This window comes from Canis lupus, chromosome 17 (assembly GCF_011100685.1).
Source record: "Canis lupus familiaris isolate Mischka breed German Shepherd chromosome 17, alternate assembly UU_Cfam_GSD_1.0, whole genome shotgun sequence".
Lineage (NCBI taxonomy): Eukaryota > Metazoa > Chordata > Mammalia > Carnivora > Canidae > Canis > Canis lupus.
The window spans coordinates 58707380-58727752 of record NC_049238.1 but is presented as its reverse complement, the minus strand read 5'-3'; the positions used below and the strand labels follow the sequence as shown (position 1 = coordinate 58727752).

Here is a 20373-nt window from a genome sequence, read left to right as displayed (position 1 = left end):
TGCTGGGGAGTTTGCAAAGATGCAGGGTAACCCTGGGCATTTATTTCTCAAAAAAACCCAACAAAACAAAACAAAACAAAACAAACAAAAAAAACCAGGCAGCATTAAGAGGATGATCTCTGATCAGACCCAGCATTGGGTTGTTCTCAGAACAGTCCACACATCAGCCTTTCCCCACCTCCTCCATGACAGCTTAATAATAGCTGGTCCTGGTGGGATTCTCTCCCCCAGGACATTCCTGCAACTGAGTCGCTTTGCCCTTTCAAAACACCACAGAGCAGAGCCCAGAAACTGAAACAGCCTTCCGGTCTCATTAGTGCCGGGTTCCCCTGTTGTTCTCATTTGCTCTTGTGTTTCCTATGTGTGAATATGATCATTTGTTCAAGTGGTCTATTTATATGATTCTTCTCTTTAATTTACCCCCATTACTCAGCACCTGAGAAATTGAGGGAAGTCCGTGCACTGCACTAACGATTTCTGGGGCCCTCCTTGCTAGGAGTGAATGTGGAGACCCAGACTCTGGGGAGGCTCTCAGTGTCTGAACCTGCATCACACTGTCTCCACCAGCCCATCCTTAGGCACAGACACGACACGAGGGAAGTGCATCACATTATGGCTGACTTGAGTATGTGCTTGTGTGTCAGAAATGAGCTCCTGGAGGATGGACAAGAATGGAGATTGGATGGGAACTGAATGCACATGTGCACAACTGTATTTCAGAAAGGCCCAGCAAGGAGAAGGGGTCTGGAATATAACTGAAATGTGGGACCTTGAAGGATGCTTGGCACACAGTAAGTGCTCAGCTCCAGGGGTGATTGAGTGTGAGAAAAATAGAATCAAAGCAACCACTAGAATGGGTTCAATGCTAGGTTCTTAGGTCTAAAAACTGGAGGGAATCATCTACCAGTCACCCCTGGGCCTTGGCTAAGCCCCCTTTTCAGCAAGGTAAGAATGTATGTATTTATATTTTAAGCCCCCCAAAGTAGGAAATAGGTACCCTTTCTTGCTTAGAACTCTATACCTAATCCCTTATCAGGAAATTCTTCCCTCCTACGTGAAGCAAGCTCATCTGCCCTGAAATGAGATGAAGAGGTACAATTTGCTGGCATTTTTGAGGGAGCGCCTTCATGCACCTACATATACATATAATGACTCACGCCTTGATGTTTGCTTCTCCATAAAGCTAGTCTCAGTTCTTTAGCATTCGTCAGGGATCTTCTTCATCGACTGTTCACATTGGCCTCTTGCCACTGCTACAACTTCTGTCAAGGAATAATCAGGCCAGATATGATGAAAAGACTGGAATGCTACTTGTCTGTCTCCCACTGGTTTGGGATTAATAACAATGGCTAAACTCATAGAGCACGTTGCCACATTCTAGGGCCACACGTGTATTATTTCAGCTTATTGGTCAGCAACTCTGTGAGGAAGGTACTAATATTATCCCCATATTATAGATGAGGAAAACTGAGGCCCAGAGGAGGGTGGGGGACTGGCCCAAGGTCACACTACAGAGTAGCAGAGCCTGAATTCAAACTTGAGGTAGTCTGATGCCAGAACTGATGATCTTGCAACCCTACCGTGATGGGTGGCCATCCATGTCTGCTTGTCATGTTCCCCTGGCTCTCCCACTGACGATTTTTTAAAAAAGATTATTTATTTATTTATTCATAGAGACAGAGAGAGAGAATGAGAGGCAGAGACACAGGCAGAGGGAGAAGGAGGCTCCATGCAGAGAGCCTGACGTGAGGCTCGATCCAGGGTCTCCAGGATCACGACCTGGGCTGCAGGCGGCACTAAACCGCTACACCACCGGGGCTGCCCTCCCACTGATGATTTGTCATGAACTATGCTTCTACTTTCTTTTCTGCTATACTGTATACAGTAATTTTTTTCTATCTCTGAGTGAGCTTTTCATTTATCCTCTACAAGTTCTTTCCTTCATACATTCATTTTGTTCTAGGTTACCTTCTGGGTACAGGTTTTAAGAAGATCCAGAGGCATCTCCCAAAGCCTTGATGGTCTTAGTCTGCTTTCCTCTGTTTCTCATCTCTTGCCCTTCCTTATTTTATTCCATTAGAAACAAAGTTAAGGATTTTTAGGGTTTGACACTGAAAACAAATCAGAAATTATCTACCTGCCCGTTTACTTTACCTGTGAAGACCCAAGTCTATAGAACTAATATGTGGCAGTGTTGTTCTAATTCAAATTTGATGTCTCCTCTTGACCCCTTGCTCTAATCTTAGTACCCAGATACATCATAGTTAATGAGTATCACCTGGCCTTCTGTATCAATCTGTGACTCAGTTTTTTAGTCTGTAATATGGGAATAGTATTCATACTTACTAGAATTTAGGGTTCTAGTGTGGACTAAATGAGTTAATACATGTAAAGAGCTAAGGTTAGTGGGCAGCCTGGGTGGCTCAGCGGTTTAGCTCTGCCTTCAGCCCAGGGAGTGATCCTGGAGATTTGGGAGTGAGTCCCACATCAGGTTCCCTGCATGGAGCCTGCTTCTCCCTCTGCCTGTGTCTTTGCTCCCCACCTCCCCCGTGTGTCTGTCATGAATAAGTAAATAATAAAATTCTTTTTTAAAAAAAAGCTTAGGTTAGTGCTTGATTTCATACTTGTTAGCTTGTTATTATTATTTAATAAAGACTTTATTCATTTGAGAGAGGAGACAGCACTGGAAGGAGGGGGAGAGTGGGAGAGGAGGAGAGAGAGAGAGAGAGAGAATCCCAAGCAGATTCCATGCTGAGTGTGGAGCCGATGCAGGGCTTGATCCCAGGACCCAGAGATTATGACCTGAGCTGAAACAAAGAGCAGGACTCTCAATCGACTATACCACCCGGGTGCCTCAGTTTATTATCATTTTTAACTCCTCTTCAGCATATCTTATTATTTAATTCTAAGCTAATATTTCTAAATATAGTTGGTCCTTGAATAGCATGGGTTTGAACTGTGCAGATCCTCTTACATGAGGGCTTTTTTTCTAATTTTATTTATTATTATTATTTATTATTTTAGAAAGGGGGAGGGGCAGAGAGAGGAACAGAGAGAATGTTAAGCAGGGTCTATGCCTAGCACTAAGCCTGACATGGGACTGTATCTCACAACCCTGCAATCATGCCCTGAGCCAAAATCAAGAGTCAGAGGCTTAACTGACTGAACCACCCAGTCAGTTAAGCTACATGCAGGCTTTTTGCAGTACAGTACTATAAATGTATTTTCTCTTCCTTAATTTCTATTAGCAATAATCGCGTCTTGGATAAACCTCATTGGCTATGATACTGCCACTGCACAAAGCCTCTTCCTTAATTTCTCAATAACATTTTCGTTTTTCTAGCTTACTTGATTGTAGGAATACAGTATATAATACATGTAATATGCAAATTTGTGTCAATTGACTGTTACCTTTAAGATATCTGGCCAATAGTAGGCTATTAGTAGTAAAGTTTTGAGGGAATCAAGAGTTATATGTGGGTTTTTGACTGTGCAGTGGGTTAGCACCCTTAACACTTGCACTGTTCAAGGATCAGCTAAACTTGCCATAGTAAGACATCTTTGTCCTAAGCATGGACTTAAAATATGAACTTCTTCAACTGATCTTATGCTGTTATTAATGTGTTAATAGAAGATAGATGAAGTCTTCCCAGACCTCTTTCCCTACCCAGAGACTTTGGCAAGGTCAAGACATACATTTTCCTTTGTTTCCAAACACCCTGAACATTGAATCATTAATGTTTCCCATTCCTGCTTCTGCTATACTGTGGGAAGCTTGAGGGCATAGACTAGTCCTGTTCATCTTTTATTGTCAGCTCTTAGGACTCAGTTGGTGGCACACAGTAGGTATTCAGCACAGATTTATTGTTGAATAAATGAATGAATGCAGCATCTGCATATTATGTTATCCCCCAACTCCACTCTTCTACCATCAACTTTTTGATGGTATATTATACATATTTTACATAATATTACAAAATATTATACATATTTTTTGCCTGATTTTTAATTCATTTTCCAATCTACCATTGAGTTTATTTATTTTAAAGATGTATTTGTTTATTTTAGAGAGTGAGAGACAGAGAGAACATGAGCAGGGGAAAGGGCAGAGGGAGGTAGAGGGAGAGAATCTCAAACAGACTCCCTGTTGAGCACGAAGCCCACTGGGGCTCAGTCCCACAACCCTGAGATCATAACCTGAGCCGAAATCAAGAATAGGCAACTTAGCCAACTGAGCTGCCCAGGTGCCCCTCTACCATTGAGTTTAAAACAAAAATATAAACTATCTAATGCAGCCAGACAGTTGGCTTACATAGAGACCGTAAAAAGGAACATGTAAGCAAAAATCAATCAGAAGTTTCCAGTACTATGCAAGGGAGAAGGTGATCCTATAATGAACAAATGTCAGCTCTTTAAGAAGTCCTAACCCTACAGAGAGGACTGTGCAGGTGGTTGAGCATTAGCTTTGTGGATAGAGGCACCTGGACTTGAATGAGTAAGCTGACCTCTCAAACTTCTGCTTTACCACCTGCAAAATGGGGTTGATAACTGGCACCCTTCTCTTAGGTCTCTTGCAGAGTTTGAGATCATTCCTGTCCAGTGCCTGACACAATGAGAGACCTTGATAAATATTAGCTGTAGAGGAAGGGCTGGCCCTCCACAGTCCCCACCTGCACGCTTGAGGACATCCCATGCCTTTTATTCCAAATCTGTGATCACAAAGCATTTGATCTCTTTTTGGGACCTAAGAATTAATTCTGGGGATTGGTGAAGAATCTGTCCTTCTCTATGTGAGTGTTTTTGCATTCTGGTTAATCAATCACTTCTAAAAGGAATTTCTCACTTGAGGCTGGAAACTGAACTGACAAGAGTTCAGGAGCAGATTCCAGACCTGTGGGGACTTTGCCTCCTCCCTCCCTCCAAACACACACACATGAGATAAAGCCACCTGGAGAGAATCTGTCAGAAACAGCCAGGCATCTCTCACCATATAAAGAGCAATAGCAGTCATTTTCATCACTACCATCACCATCATCATCATGATCATAGGTTAATAGGGCACATGTGCATTAAGGATGGATGTAAGCCATAAATATAAGAATAATAATTTAAAGGAAATAAGATCATTCATTTTAACTGTACTCTCCACTCTCCTGAGCTCCAGTGAAATTATACAACCAAACAAGCAGCAGACACCAGGTTGAACATGGTTACCAGAAAAACTCCCTGCCTTTGCTGTGATTGGCTGAGCATCTCCTGAGGGCAGAGAGCTTTTTAAGCAGCTGGTGCAAATGGATGCCTTTCTGAAATTAACCAGTTGATGAATGTCACAGGCATCAGGCTCCATTCCCGGGTTGGGCCAGGCTGTGCTCAAACTGCGTGTTTCCCTCACACCCTCCAGGGTCTATGACTAACAAGGAGATGAATGGTTAGGATGGGAGTGTTGGGGGCTGGGGGTGGGCGGTGGGAATTAGAAGAGAACTACAAGATGTTCAGCCCTTAGAGGCTGGTGCTTTTCTCCCTTGTGCATCCTTGAATCTGTGTGCAGGCCTTGCCACATCCACAGTTTCTGGACACTTGTTCATATAAGACCTCAGTTCAAGAGGAGGAATATATGTGGTTTATGTATGTGGTACAAAGATCCTGTCTTTGAGCAGGCACACTTGACTCTGGCTCAGGTACTTATTCACTGTGTGAACTTGTGCAAGCTATTACCCACTCTGCATTTGAATTTCCTCATCTGCTTATAGAAAAAGTAAGATCTGCTATACATGGGGTAAAACATTAAATATATATAAAAGCATATTTTATACCACCTGGAACATACTGGTATGTTGATTATTGTTACTTTTATGCTTATTGAAGGAGCCAAGAAGGTCTGAATACAGGTATCACAGACCAAGACTATGGCTGTTAGACTTTTATTTTTTTGGATTCTTCTCCCAATGGGTCTTTCTTATCTTTTCTTTCTTTCTTTCCTTTCTTTCTTTTCTTTCTTCTTTCTGAGGGAGGGATGGGAGGGATGAGGAGTGAGTCTGGGGAGGGCGGAGGGAGGGAGGTCCGTTCCGGAAGGAAGGATTCGGAATGCATACGGACGGCTTAGGTATTTACCTACCTAACATCCCTAACTTCCTCCTTCTTCCTTCCTTCCTTCCTTCCTTCCTTCCTTCCTTCCTTCCTTCCTTCCTTCCTTCCTTCCTTCCTTCATCACTGAAGTATAGCTGACTTAGAAGGTGAAATCCTTTTTTAAAAACATGGGTTTTGCCTATATTAAGGTATTAGTAATACATATTAGCATATTGAAGTTTTTTATTCTTGACCTGAAACAGGTGAGGGATTGTGAGACAAGCTTTGCTTACATTGTGATGTTGCCTAAGGTTGAACCCATGCATAAGGGCCACTAAAATGAGCCTGGTAGAGTGGGAGCCTGACTGGCCCACTTGGAGCATGCAACTCTTGATCTCAGGGTTGTGAGTTTGTGCCCCGCATTGGGTGTGGAGATTATTTTTTAAAATGCATTTAAGGAAAATTAGAAATAAATAAAATGAGCCTAGTTGAGTACTGTATTATGTCTAAATGAGGCTGAAAACGGAGTTTCTCTAGTTAGACTTTGGAATGGGATCTACACGTGCAAATGCTGGTCAGTCCTGGTTGCTTCTGTGCTGACCGAGCATGAGGGTGGAGCCTGGACACTCGGCTGGTCCTAGCTTTACCACTCTTCACTTGGCTCCGACCAGGTCTCTTTCAAGATCGCAGTCTCCTTGTTTGCAAAATGAGAGGGTTGCATTTTATTAGTGATGGACAGTAGGAGTGAAGAAGAGTGGCTGGAAGAGCAGGTCAGAGATGAGTTCAAGCCAAATTGCACAGGGCTAGTCAATCTGCTCATGAAGAGTAGCAATTCCTGCTTCCCAAAGAACGTTAGAAAACCAGACTCAGTATTTCTGAGGCCACCTTGGAAATGTTATAGCCCACTCTGGAGTAGGCAAAACTGCGTGTATGTAACCCAAAGAGGCAAAGGTTTTATAAGGCTAAACCACCACCCAGAGAGGGAATTAGATTTCAAAGCCTCTGAGATTAGCCACATGCTGCACCTGTCTCCCTCTTTCTATTAACACAGGCTGCGCCTCAAACACCTACTGACCATTAATGCATGGCCAGCAAATCAGCAAAACTGCTGGTACTACCATTCACAACCTAAGAATTTGTGCAATAAATTGTATTCTTCTTAGGGGTCATTAGTATATCCTAAGACCAACGCTGAGACTGGCAAGGTGATCTTTTAAGTATCTACTTACTATTCTGGCCACAGGCTCTGTTGCCGAGAAAAGTCCTTAATGAAAGTGGTTAAATAAACAAGCAGTTGATCAACATAGACACAGTTATAGGAACACTGATGGACATTAACTGGTTAGTGGACATTTGCTGGGACAAGTAGGTCCATCTAATACTTGCCTCTATGTGTTCCTTTGGTTCTTGACCCCTGCCATGGTGTAGTTACAACATGGACTGAGCCTCTCCTCAAGTCCAATTCCTCTGTGCATTGCTCAGTGACATGGAGCAAGAGTCTTAGAATCAGAAAAGCCAGTTTCTGTGCCCACTCTGGTGCTTACCTGCTGCGTGACATTGGGCATGTATGCTCCCTCTTAGCCTCAGCTACACCATCTGCAAAATGGGCAATAACAACACCCTCCCAGGCGTTAAAAAACAAAACCCAACTGAGTAAATTTGAAGATCTAATTGGTTTCATTAAACAATTCATTAAGTGGGCAGCATCCTGTGTAGCAAATAGAGATGCTTCAAGATGTAGAACATGGAAGATTTTTTATAGGAAGGACAGTGAAGAAAGTTATAAGCAAAAAAAAAAAAAAAAAGATTGTTCCAGGCAAGGGCACATTCCCCCAGGGCGAAAGGCAGGGGTCTTATTAGGTGGATTACTTCATGTTCCTTTAGGAGATGGAGAAGGCCCCTGTGACAGATGACTTCACTGGTGTTTATCAGAAAATTCCTGTTTGACAGGCTAAGGCTTAACATTTCTGGGAAGGTTGGAACTGCAGTTAGGTTAGGTATTAAATCTGGGGTTTGGTGACTTGGCTTGGCCCAAGTGATGCCATTTTGGGCCTGTGGTTTTCACTTTAACACAGGCTGGTTGTAAAGATCAATCAAGGTCACCTGCAGGAAAAAACCCATTGCGAACTGTAGGGCTCTGTGGAACTGTGAGTTCCTTGAGGCCTGATCAGTGATTTTGTTGTTTGTTGTATATAATATGTAATGCAGTGGTTCTCTACCACATAAGAATCATCCAGAGGGCTTTTAAAGAATACAAAGGCCTGGGCTTCATTCCCAGATAGTCTTATTTAATTGGTTTTGGGTGGAACCCTGTCGTTGGTATTTTTAAAAGACCCCAGGTGATTCTTCTGTCCAGCCAGGGTTGAGAACTACATTTGGCTCATAGCTGGAGACTCAGTTCTGCTGGATGAATGAATGATTCTAATTATGACTTCCTCTCCCTGCCTTTTGGAGGAGTATGCTTTGTATCCGATGGAATGTTTCCTGTATCAGGTTACACTCAGGTGCCTGGCTATTTCCAGAACTGCTTTGCAAGAGCATCTGGACTCTCATGTTCAGAAGGTGCTCACAATGACTGATGTGCCCGTGAGCAGCACCTCTGAGGGTTAGGGTAGGGGTAGACTTGCAGCTGCTGTGTGTGGCCACTGGGATGGCATCCTTAAGTGGCAGCTGGCCAAGCTTGTGGTCGGTGGAAAAGAACTGGGTTTCCCTGGCCTCTGATCTACTTCTGCCAATTAGGTCAGGTCAGCCTCTGGCTATGTTACATGCTTTAGGGAAGCTCCTGGAGGCTTTCCCGTTGTTTACCTTGTGGACACACTTCAGTCAGGGTTTGTAATAGAACAACTCAACGTGAAATTAATTTCCTGGGTGAGCTGGTCGTGAAGTGCATCGGCGTTATGACTCCAACTTTGGATTTCTTCACTTCAGCTTTTGACTCCTACTTCCTTCCAGCAAGAATTCTTTTAGAGAATTCAATCAGCCTAGGCATGCTTGTGTGCGTGCACGTGGGCGTGCATGTGTGTGTGTGTGTCCTTCTCTCATATACCAACTACATCATGTTTCAGTACATCACATTTACTGCAAATAGGTATGTAGGAATTCTTTCCTTTTTCCTGCCTCCAGGCCTATCTACTTTGAGCTTTCCTCCAGAGCAGCCACTCCCTTCAAGACTCCGCATGGCCTTCTTTTTATGGCACTTCCCACATTCTCATTTTTGGCAAGCACCTCAATAAAAAGGGGCGCAGCAAAAGCACAGGCAGAGCTGAGCTTAAACTCCAGCATTGCCATTTACTTGCTGGTAGGACTTGGACAAGTTAATTAACCTCTCTGGTCCTCATCTCTAAAATCAAGCCAAGGAGGCCTGACCTGGAGGACTGTCTTGAGAAGAAAGGAGCTAAGATAAATAAGGTGATATAGGCAATGCTTGGAGCAGAATGGTGGTTAGTGGGACTCCTGGGTGCCTCAGCGATTGAGCCTCTGCCTTCAGCCCAGGTCGTGATCCCACAGTCCCGGAATCGAGTCCCGCATTGGGCTCCCTGCATGGAGCCTGCTACTCCCTCTGCCTGTGTCTCTGCCTCTCTCTCTGTGTTTCTCAGGAATAAATAAATAAAATATTAAAAAAAAAAAAAGAATGGTGGTTAGTGTTGAGGACAGGCCTCCCCAGTGTTCTCAATCCCCAGCATACTCCTTGGTACATTGAACAAATTCAACAAACATCCACTGATTGGGGGTGGGTGAAAAGATCCTGGGATCCAAATCCTAGGACACTGACAAGGAAGACAGGCTCTTTTCCAGCCTCCTAATTATGTGTGTGTGTGTGTGTGTGTGTGTGTGTGTGTGTGTGTGTATATGTATATGTATATGTGTATATATATATATATATATATATATACGTGTATATATGTTTTTATATATATAAATACACACACATACACATATATATATATCCTATGGTTTTGTTATGTTTTGTTAAGTGCTCGGTAGTGCTGCTTACATACTTCACTATGAAGCAATGAATTATAAACAGGCGAGACCATTTGGGTTGATTACTGAAGGTTGCTTCGTGAGGATAGGAGCTAGCTAGCTAGCTCAGAGAGGAACCAGGGCCTCAGCAGGAAGAGGGGAAGTCCTGGGGTTTTGGCAAACATTCAGTAAGCGGCAGGCCTCTCAACTCTGCTGCCTTACTGACCTAACATGATACATGGCATGGCAGGAACACTATTACCCATAATACGACCTGGACACTGATGTTCAGGCAAGTTGGGCAATTTGACCAACTACACAAAATGAAACACAGCAAAACCAGGGATTCTTGGCTCTAAACCCCATGCACTTGCTGCTGTATCACACTGAATTGTGAACCAGAGGACCTGTGATAGACTTGTGATTGTCACTCACCAGTCGGTGGCCTTCATCTTTCTGAGATTCCAATTTCTTCCCTCACCTAAAAGGAGGGAGTGTGGGGCCACAAGGTGATGATGACTGGTTCTCCTGTTTGGGTCTCACTGGCCAGCCAGCGGTACCTGTCACTGCTAGTCTCTGCAGCCCTCTAGCGGTGCTTTGCAGGACACAGAGTGGCGCCTTACCTTCCTGTTGCCATATTCACAAAGGGCAGATGTGAACTCCCAGGGCATCTGGCAGCTAGGTGCCCTAAGGCCTTCTCTGATGACCAAGACAGATGATGGGGCTCTGGAGGAGCCCTAGAGACAGAGATGAACAGACTGGTTTCCAGAGTACTGCTATTTTTAAAAACATTTGGTCCTATTTGTTCTATGCTATATCTGGAACTCTCACTCTTGAAGGATAAAGAATGAAAATCCCAAATATGGATTAAAATGTTCATTTTAGGGCAACCCGGGTGGCTCAGCGGTTTAGCACCGCCTTCATCCCAGGGTATGGTCCTGGAGACCCGGGATCAAGTCCCATGTCAGGCTCCCTGCATGGAATGGAGCCTGCTTCTCCCTCTGCCTGTGTCTGTACCTCTTTCTCTCTCTCTGTGTCTCTCATGAATAAATAAAATCTTTTAAAAAATAAAATATTCATTTTACATTCATTTGTGGGATGTACATATACCTGACCTTGTGTGCATCCCACCAACTCTATACCATCAGGCCATCTTGGCAGCCAGAGGGAGTGCTGAGAGGACTGTGGTAGCCAGCAAGCACAAGTATCTTCAAGGTCTGGGTCTGCTGTGTACACCAGCTATGAGACATCACTGGTCATTTCACCTCTCTGCACACAGAACTCCTCACCAACAACACAAGGGGTTCGATAGTAGAGCCCTTGCAAAGCCTGACATCTTATGTATGTGCCTGGAGTTGCTTCTTTTTTAGGATGGCAGATTTTACCACCCCATTCAATCTTTCACTTTGCTATTCTTGCCAATAGAAACATGATTTTCTGAGAGCTGGGATAGAGGATATTAGGTAAGGGTATTATTTGAAGCTCTAAAGCAGAATAAGGGGAGCAAACATGGCCTCATGTACTACCTGCATGCTGATGATGCCCACATCTGCACTGGATGTTTTCCCTGAGATCCAGATTTAGCAGCTGCCTGTCTACTCCATTTGGAAGTCTAACAGATATTTCAAACATAACATGGCCAAACAGAACCATCGATTCCCTACTCACAAATATATTCCCACATCTTAGCTTTCTTCACCTTAGCAAATGGTACCACCAACTACCTAGGTACTCTGAAAGCCCTCTTTGATTCCTTTCTTATACTCATATCCCTGCATCTAGAATTTCAATAAACCCTTAGGCTCTACCTATAAAATATATCTCATAGCTGACACTTCTCCCATCTCCACTGTCTGCTGGAACACACATCATCCTCTCTATATCTAGGTTACAGCCACAGCCTCTTAATTGGTCTCAGACTTCCACACTTTCCCTATAATCCATCCTCCATGATCATTCATAAAAGCAGAGCAGAGCACCCCCTTGCTTAAACCCATCTAGCAGTTCTGCCTTTGCATGTAGGATTGAATCTAAAGGCCTTATTTTGCTGTCCCGCAAGCATCTCACAATCTAACCTTGCCACTCTCACCAGTCTCGCCTTTCTCCACTTGCCCATCACTCGCCTCATGTTACTCTGACCACCCTGGCCTTCCCCTGTTCCGAAGATACCACAGTCTTTCTCTTCTAAAGAACTGTGTGGGCTTCTTTGTCTCCGATTCTCTTCTCCTAGATCTTGGTATGGCCACTCCATTCTCCCCATCAATATTACCTCTTTATCTCAAATGTGACCTCTGAGCAGCCATCCCTGGCCACTTCACTGAAGCAGCACCTTAGTCACATCCCCATATTTGATGTTCTTGCTAGCCTTTATGCATGCCTGATAGTATTTTATTTATTTGTTAAGAGTTAACAGGACTTTCTACCCCTTTAGATCAGAGAATATACTCATCTTGTCCACCAATGATTCCCCCAGAGACTTCATTTATGGCTGTCGTAAAGTCAGTGTTAAAAAATATTTGGCAAAGAGTTAACAGACAAGCTGATGGCCAAAGTTTGTTTCACTAACTCTTGACTCTACAGTTGGGTTCATCATCACAGCAGGCATTTTTGTCATCCAGAGGAAAAACATTTTCCAGTCATGGCACCTTAGCGCCATTCTCTAGTCTTAGTCGAATACGCTTTCCCAGAAACCTGCTTTGGGCTAACAGAGATGGAAGCAATGAGGGCAAGTGTATATGTGTGCATGGGGAGTGTGTATTCATGTGTGTCCGTGTGTGTGTGTGTGGGGGGGGGCTGGGATTTCATTTTAGAGTTGAGTGTGGTAAATGATTTTCAGTTGCATTATCCACTATTGTGAGCCCAACTTAGTGTAAATAAAGCACCAGGTGGCAGCAGGGGAGTATTACTACACTTCCTTCCCAGTGAAGTGCCTGGTGTATGAAGTGGACAGTTAGATACAAGCCCTGCACAAAGAGCTTGCAATCGATAGGTGGATTGGTTGCCCTTATATAAAGGTCTATATCTTCGTTATCACAAACATATACACTAAATGCCCTTCTCTGCAAAATATTAAGCAGAAAGGACTATAGAATCTTAGCAGACAGGGTGGGCCTTGTTCTGTGGAGGTAATAGGAAAGTAGATGCCTGGAGCAAGTAAAGGAATGGTCCCATATTGCAATTATTTGCTGTCTTGCTATTTAGCTTATTGCTTGTTTCCTCCTCTAGACTGAAAGTCCCTTAAGAGGAGAGACCAGTCTTTCATCTTTGAACTCTGAGACACTTAGCAAAGAGCCTATCATATCAAAGGGGTTTAATAAATATTTCTTGAAAGCATGAGGAAGAAAAGTTAAAAAAAAAAGTAAAAATGAGAAGGAAAAACAATGAACATTACACAGAAAGAAGTTAGGAACATGTCTTGCATGAAATATTTAAGTTGTATGTTCTTAATCCCAGTTTATGGTAATGTTGTTCTTTCTTTTTCTTCTCTTCAAGAAAAGAAAAAAATACTGCCATGTCTGACTTCGTTGGAATATTGGCCATTTAGAGCTCTTCAGATCAGAAAATCCAGTTGAATGAGTGGCGTTACTAGCCAGGGAAAATCCTCAAGACATATTTTCATTTAGCTGATCAGCACTGCTCACCATTCTTATAGCTAAAAAAACATCAGTGTGTACCTGGAGACCATATTCTGTATTTTTAATCTTTAGCATCTTAGTATCTTTATTATTGCCACACACAAAAGACAAAGGGCATGCATCTTACTTCTCAGCTTTTGGAATTCTCTTGAGGCGAGGTTACCTTCATGTCTTTTCCATGTCAACCCAGGGCCTCCCATCCTCACAGCAGATGGGGTCCTAGAGCATGTTTTCCCTTCCTGGGTGAAGAGGTGGTGGGATGGGACAGACTTGACTGACAGGCTTCAGAAAGAGGAAAGGCAGACACAAAGAGAGCCTCACGCCAGAGACAGCTGTGGTCCAGAGGAGGACATTGGGAAGAAGGGACTTGAGGGTGTCTTGAGGGAGATTAATGTAGTAGCAGCTTTCTCCAGGTCACCTGCTTAACCTGTGAGTGCAAGTTAGATTTCAGATTAGGTTTGTATTCTGTTCAATTTCATTCCTAAGTATAGCTTATATTGTAAGGAAAGAGTCACTCTTAAGTGTCCTCTCCATCCCCATATCCAGTGTCCTCCTCCAGTCCAGGGAGTCTGAATTTGAATTTCCTTTAGTGAGAGGGGAAAGTCTTTCCTTCCACAATAATGGATTAAAAGTCTTAAAACTGCCAAGAGAGGTAGCACATTGGTGTGAACGAATGTCAAAACATACCTGATCGCTCCTTTCCTGTCGTTTGTGGGGAAGGAGAAGGAACCATAGAGGAGAACAGCTGGAACTGGAGACTCTGGCTGAGTGGTTTTTCTTCATCCTTCTGCTGAGAAGAAAGGCTGTGGACTGACTTTCTCTGCAAAGAGCAATGTAGGCATTTCAGCAGCACCTAATCTCTATTTTCCCTTGATCTGTTCCACTTTTATAATAATCTTTAAAAATGAATATAAGCATTTTCTGAGTTATGATGATTCTCTTAAAAATTGAACATGGCCCCCTAGTTTTTCTGCATGGGTTTGTTTCTTTTTGTGATCACATTCCTGCCAAGTGAAGGCCAGATAATGCCTCCAAATCATCTATAGACGGAGATTTTCTGCTAGTTCAGGAGAGTAAAAGGACTGGGAGAATTTTCATCACTACCATGTGACAGAGAAAAATAGAAACGTCAAACTTGAAAGAATCTGTGCATGTCAGTGAGTACAGCATTTGTATGGTACTCATATTTTAAGTGTTTTCCTTGTATGCTTTGTTCAAACTAACTTATTACAGTTCAACAGCAGAAAATAAGTCAATATGCAACAATACTTCCCAATTTGCTTAAAAGAATTTTTAAAAATTATAGTTTTTTATTTGGGAGGGATGCACCCTTACATTGATTGACCCATCCAAGAATAAATCTGGAGTTAAATAAGCTCCACTTCTAAAAAATAAATTCATCAGTAAAGATATGATGATTCAAATGCAAGTCCATCGTGCACAAAGTCAGAAAAACCGAGTTAATAATAAGATGTTATGTTTTTATCAATAAGCTCTGCATTGGTGATTTTGCTTAAACAAAACAGTACTACATGTTACATTAACTTAATGTGGTCAATTTGAATTTTATTGGGTTTGCTTATATTTAATTTGTAAATTGATTTGGTTTTATAGTTGCTTATATGAGAGCTGTATGCATAAGCAGTGGAGTTTACACCTATTTTTATGATTGTGCATATTTATGTAATTTTACAATAAACTAATCTAAGTCAATATTTTATATGTGGTATTTTAGTTAGGTTTGAAATAAATTCCCTGGACGAGACTTCCCAAAGGTTGCTCTATGGAGTGCTAGTCCCAGAAAAGAAGCAACCACAACAAAATGCATTTGTTAACCAATACGTTTAGGAAATGCATTACAGCTGCCTTCGGGGAATTTATAGTATGTGTTAGCATACTTCTACATGAGAAAAGTGTTTAATTATGTCTGCAGTTTTCCAAAATTATTTGACTACATAAAACTATTTTTCATGGAATAACCACTGAGATCTTATGAAGTTCTCCAGAACACAGTAATGAAGAATTGTTCTAGATTAGGGAAAAGCAAATCACACACATACTTTTCACTGAGGAGATGAACAAGATAACCAAGTAAGAAATTTTGACAGGAATGTGGCTCCAGGAGGTGAGAAGAATTAAAAAGGAGAAATGTTTTTTTCTGTGAATGCTAATAAAGAAGGCAAGGTTGGGAGCATATTGAGTGTCCAGGGTGGCTATGTGGACTGCTGTCCAATCTATGGCCAAACCTGATCAGGACCACTTATAGAAGAGAGAGGCACATATACAGGAATACTTTCTTCTGTGTGGCCTAAATGAGTAGACATTGGTGAAAGTTACTACAGAGCAGATTTCCTTATTTCCCCAGTTGTTCAGAGATGAAATGACTGCATAGCACATGTGCTGTCCCTGAGCAACTCAGGCAAAGGTTAAATAGCAATGTGGATATAATTCAAGTATTAATTGAGTGGTTGGGCTCAATGGTCTTTAACCTTGAGTTTCTATGAGTCAACTCATTTGTTTTTTGTTTTTTTTTTTGAGTCAACTCATTTGTGATAAAAATTGAGATATGTACATAACAATGTACCCTACAGGATAATAAGAACACTTAAGTGATGCTGTGTATGAAAATGTTGACTCCTTAAATCCTCCAAACAACCCAAGGAGGGAGGCGATGATTTTATTCCCATTTTATGGATGAATAGCTGCAATGAGGAAATAGTCATGCTCATCACTGTCCCTTTAAATTAATGACCACAGACCTCAAGTGGGCATTAATGCTGCCCAGCTATCAAACTACATCTTTCTTCCATTTACTCTTCTCTCCTCAAATGTCTAGCATCTCTTCAGTCTGCACTCTCTGCCAATCCTAGTACTTTCTATGTCACAGAGAAAATTGGAATAATCAAAGTATTCCACAATACTCTTACCAACTCCCACATATGCTGCCTCCAGTTAAAGGACCTACACTCCTAACTAGACCAACTTTCTCACTTGTACACCAGATCCCACTCAAGGCCATCACTCAGCATTATTCCTTCTTCCTCCCACATTATCAGTTATCCTGTGTGACCAGTCATTTTCATTATATGCATTCGGTCATTTCTCTTATCTTTGAAAAACTTCATTTCTTTCTCCCTTGCCTTTCTTAGCCCTATTCCCCTTTCAGTTGCACTGCATTTCTTTTTTTCCTTTTATAGCAAATGCCTCATTGTTAATGCATCCAATTCCTCTCTTCCCATACTCTCATAAAGTGACACCAATCAGGCTTTCATCTCCACTACGCCACTCAAACTGCTCTTGTCAAGATCACCAGTGGCTGCCACATGGTTAGATCCAATGGACACATCTTAGTCCTCTCCCTTGAAATATCTACAGCACTTGACATCATTGGTCATTTCTTCCTCCTGGAAACACTTGTGGTTGGCTTCCTGGTAACAGACTTTTAGCTTTCTTACTCCCTCACTGACTGGTTCCTCAACTTCCTCCAGACCTCTTCATTTGGAAGTGCACCAAGGACTTTTTTTTTTTTTTTTGGAGGGCCAGGTGCACCCGCGCACCTGGAGCCCCCCACCAAGGACTTTTAAAAAAATTTTATTTATTTATTCACGAGAGACACACAGAGAGGCAGAGACATAGGCAGAGGGAGAAGCAGCCTCCATGTAGGAAGCCTGATGTGGGACTCGATCCCGGGACTCCAGGATTGTGCTCTGAGCCAAAGGCAGACACTCAACTGTTGAGCCACTCAGGCATCCCCCAAGAACTACTTCTTTTCTTATTTCCCTGGTCATCTCATCTAGTTTTACAGTTTTAGAGTGTCATCTAAATGCTGTTGACTCCAAATTTGTCTCTAGCCCACACCTTTCTCTTGAGCTCCAAGATCTTATACTCCACTGGCTACTTGACATCTCCAGTCAGATGTCTGATAGGTATCTCAAAGGTAACATTACTAAGCTTCAGATCTTTTGTAGCAAATGGGATGCTGCACTGCCCACATCCCCTTTTAGGACTGAGTCTCCTGTCTCACTGGCTCATAGCAAAGCCCCTACCTAAGAATTGCTCTCAGTTGAAAGAAGCTGTCTGGCGTAAGGTAACATTCTCCTTGGAGGCATCTCCCTTCCATTGCCTGCTTGATGTGGGAGCTACAAAGACCCCTTGCCTCAATTTGAGACTACTCTTAAGAGTTATTCTGCTTCACATGGGATCAACTGAGTCCTCTCTCAAAACTGGATCATTTCTTTGTCTGCTCCACCTTACTTCTCTCACTCTCAATACAGGTGGGGTCCTGCAACATTGGTCCCTGTCTCAGATCTGTTTACTGAGGAATATGGCTAAGATAGTAAACATTGAGAATGTTCCTAGGAAACAGACTCCAAAAAAGAATTTTGGAATTAGATCACCAGTCTATTCACTGGGCATGAAAGCCTCATAAATGGTGGTCAGTGTAGTCCTTGGCATAGTGGTTTTTAAGACTACCATCATCAATTGTTCTATCAGCGATTGCGAGGGGTGTTGACATCTCTACTACAGTTATGGATCTATTGATTTCTCCATTCAGTTTTGTCAGTTTTTGATGTTCTGTTATTAAATGCATGCACATTTAGGCTTGTTATACTTAATCCTGGTTATATATCTTATTCTAAAGTATACTTTGTTTCCCTTTGTCTAGTTTAGTGATGTGAGTCAGTAAATTTCATTTTTAGTCTCAGCCATATTTGCATATGTTTTTGTTCAGGGCCTCATTTAGATATACCTTTGCTGAGAAGATCCTGAAGACAGAATTTGTTATTACCTCTGGCATTCATAATGAGCATGGACTCCATTGAGCACAGATTGCATGTGTTTGTTTTAATTTTATTGAGCATGGATTGCATGTCTTAATTTTCATTATGGATTGGTTGCTTTTAGGGCAGACATATATCTGTTGTCCAAACTATGTGTGTGTAATGTGGGGGGTGGGAGGGTTGACATGCTATGTCATCACTGTACAGGACTACTCTTTAGTTAGGGCCTATGGATGTGCTACTCCCTTAATGAAAAGTAGAAAACATATATACCATTGATGACTAAATATAAGATGAACCTAAAATATAAGATGATTTTCCTCATAAGATTTAAGATTTATCCATGTTTCTTTTTCCTCGGCTGCTGCTAAGGTGCTCAGTCCTTCCAAGGAAGCTCAAGCCACACTGGGGTGAGGCCCTCACTTGATCTAGTGACTAGCACCACGCCCAGCAGTACCTGCTCACCACTTGCCCACACCATGGCCTCCCTCTTGGAGCTTACCTGCATTTGCTTAACACTAATCCGGCATGATGATGAGATGATGGTCACAGAGGATAAGATCAATGCCCTTCTTAAAGCAGCAGGTGTAAATGTTGAACCTTTCTGGCCCAGCTTGTTTGCAATGGCCCTGGCCAATGTCAAGATTGGGAGCCCCATCTGCAACATAGGGGTTGGGGGACCCACCCCAGCAGCTAGCCCTGCACCAGCAGGAGGTCCTGCTTCCTCCACCAGGGCTGCTTCCACCTAGGAGAAGAAAGTGGAAGCAAAGAAAGAAGAATCAGAGGAGACTGATAATGACATGTGCTTTGGTCTTTTTGACTAAATCTCTTCTATAACCTGTTCAATAAAAAAAACTCTTAAAAAGAAATATTTTTCAATGTTATTGCATGTAACTCTAGCTTATTCACATCCTGTTTAATATTGCATTGTATGAATATACCATAATTTATTCATTTTTCAGTAAATATTCATATGGAACTCTACTGCTTTTCAGAGTGACATTTAAAATGCTTGTTTATCCTGTCATACAACAGATAAAATTGTGAGACCATACTTTTAAGAAAAATGACTAAATATATAAATTTCTCCCCATCCCCCCCACTATGCAAGAGGGATAGCTCTTGCATATCTAAATATTACTATTTGTGTATCATTTAAAGCTAATTAATCTTTCCCCACCTAAAGCGCTTTAGTTCAGAATAAAATAATTAAGAGTGTGCTGTACATAAGACTTTGCAAATAGCCTTCTCTTCTGAGTGGGAGTATTGCAGGAGAAATGAAAAACATGGCCACAAAGTATTTATACACAAATGTTTATAGCAGTTTTGTTCCTAATAGACTCAACTGGAAATGACCCAAATTTTTATCAGCAAAGTGAATGGATAAAAATATTGTGGGATATTTATACAATGGAATACTAATTGAAATTAAAAAGTAAAATTATTGTTACACAGAATCTCAAAAACATTCAGTCATATTTGGAAGATCACGCCTTCACTAGGTTGTGAAAGCCAAGCCAAGTCAAAAAGGGAGTGTTAGGGTGAGGTGTGGCTATATTAAAATGGCATGGGAAGGAACCGTTGAGGTAAGATCTTAAGAATGACAAGGAGCCAGACATCAAAATAGCTAGGCATTATTACTCTAGCTAAAGGAACAGCAAGTACAGAAGCCTGGAGGCAGGAAAGGTCATGCTTTGTTGAAGAAGGGAGACCCCTTGTGGCTGAAGTAGCAGATCAAAGAGAAGATGGAGCTAGGTGGAGAGTTGGTATGAGGTAAGGCTAGAGAGAGGCAGGGTTATGTTATTATATTATATAATTTACTCATATATTATTATATTTTGCTTATATATAATTTACTTATATATTATTACATTATATATTGGTGTAAAGTATATATTATATATAGGGATATGTTTGTTATATATAGT

At 42.0% G+C, this 20373-nt stretch overlaps 2 pseudogenes; one reads left to right on the top strand and one right to left on the bottom strand.

Annotated features, from left to right (window-relative positions):
* Positions 1–3124: 3124 nt before the first annotated feature.
* LOC119864049 lies at positions 3125–3305 on the bottom strand (annotated as a pseudogene).
* Positions 3306–18829: 15524 nt separating this feature from the next.
* On the top strand, positions 18830–19365 carry LOC100684080 (annotated as a pseudogene).
* Positions 19366–20373: the final 1008 nt, after the last annotated feature.